The 1,785-nt window shown below is 45.2% G+C and overlaps 1 pseudogene; it reads right to left on the bottom strand.

Annotated features, from left to right (window-relative positions):
* Positions 1 to 330: 330 nt before the first annotated feature.
* LOC103734251 lies at positions 331 to 1,423 on the bottom strand (annotated as a pseudogene).
* Positions 1,424 to 1,785: the final 362 nt, after the last annotated feature.

The raw sequence follows: 1,785 nt of genomic DNA, 5'->3' as shown, positions 1-1,785 counted from the left end.
TAATAATAGATGCGGACCTTTCCATTCACTTGTGAGAGAGTCCTTCCATCTCATCATGGGAGCAGGAGTGGGCTGAGTGAACGCCCCCCCCCAATGCTTTATTGCTGGTGGGAGGCCATTGGAGTCAAATTTTAGAAAGTTTAATACAAATAGAGCTCATTGTATAACAAAATTGGGATCCTTATAGCAGGGTCCTTTTCCCTAAAGCTTCCTAGCTACTGCAGAGGAGAGTCTGGGCAAGATCCATAAGAGAGTCAAGGAGAGAAAAGGCAGAGGCTGGTAGTTAATGATTAAGTGCTTGTCTAGCCAGCGTGTCTCTCTTGACTTGCATCAGCCAATGTAGATGTGATGGAAATCATTGGCACCAAAAGCAGCATTACACTTGGGGCACTTCCGCTGGCGAGTGTCATAGCGCGTCTTCACACACTCGAAGCAGAATACATGAAAACACTTGGTAAGCACTGCATCCTTTTTTCACATATTACAGCAGGGACAGGTCCGTCATGCTTTGTAGTCCTTTATCTCTTCCATCAGAATCTCATCACACTTTGGCACATTGTCTGACTTCTTGGTGGTCTCCAGCTTCCTTCGAAGTCTAGAGATGTCCTCCTGGGCTCGTTTGAAATTGAACAAATCCTTTCCCTTGGTGACACCGTTCTCCATGATCTCATCCTGAAAGTCATGGAGATTTTTCTGTGCCATCTCCAGTTGCACTTTGAGGTCGTCTGTAAGCTGGGGTGCCTCCATTGCCTTGAGCTTATTTATCTCCAGGGCTTAGGTCCTGAGGCCCAGCTCCTTCTCTTCTGTGCCAATGTTACTCTGAAGAAGGTGCTCCTTCTCTTCCAGTTTCCGCACTACTTGTAGCTAGGCATCCACCTGAGTCTTCAGAGTAAAAACCTGGTCTGCTAAATCCTCCTTTTCCTCTTTAAGCCATTTATGGATCTGATTGGACTTGATCCACTCTGACATGAGCTTGAAATGTGCATCATCCTTCTCCTGCAACTGCTGCATTAAGCAGATATTCTGCTCTTGCATGTCTTCAAAGGCATGGCTTGTGACATCTATCTCAGAGGAGAGCTTCTCCCTCCTGCTTGGCCATGGCCAGCTTCTTCTGCAGGTACTCGATCTGCTCCTCCACAGCCCAGATCCTCCTCAGGGTATCCTCATCAACCATTTTCTTGTTTGTTCTTCTCCTTATACTCCAGATCCTTGAATCTTTGAGATCTTCCAACTCTGCCTTAGACTTCTTCTCAGCTGCTATTAACTGCACCTTGTCTCTCTGTTCCTTTGGGGCAGAGTGGTACATGTCGAGCAGCAGCTTCATCTCCTTCTACCTGTCTTGTGCTTTCTTGAGATTAATCTTCAATTGCTTGATAATTTTTGCTTCCTTTTCCTTCCATTGTCATTTTTCCCCCTCTCTTTACTATTGGTATTTAGAAATCTTGAGATTAATCTTCAATTGCTTGATAATTTTTGATTCCTTTTCCTTCCATTGTCATTTTTCCCCCTCTCTTTACTATTGGTATTTAGAAAAACCTCCATATTGCAGAGGATATCTCTCCCCCACAGGTTTTGGGGAAGCCCTGCAGGTAGGAGTGGTTTAATAGCTCCTGTGTTGCCATCTGGGTCAGTCCAGACCACGGGACATTGGACCTGTAAAGTATTTTGTAAGCCCCCAACACCTTGTATAGGGGGTCCAGGCTTATGGTGCCAATGAGACAAGGCTTCTTCCTGTCTGATTACAGTAATATCAGCCCCTGTATCAATCAGGCATTTAAATTTATG

Source organism: Nannospalax galili, unplaced genomic scaffold (genome assembly GCF_000622305.1).
Source record: "Nannospalax galili isolate Female #2095 unplaced genomic scaffold, S.galili_v1.0 scaffold1117, whole genome shotgun sequence".
Taxonomy (NCBI): domain Eukaryota; kingdom Metazoa; phylum Chordata; class Mammalia; order Rodentia; family Spalacidae; genus Nannospalax; species Nannospalax galili.
This window is presented reverse-complemented; position numbering and strand designations above follow the sequence as displayed.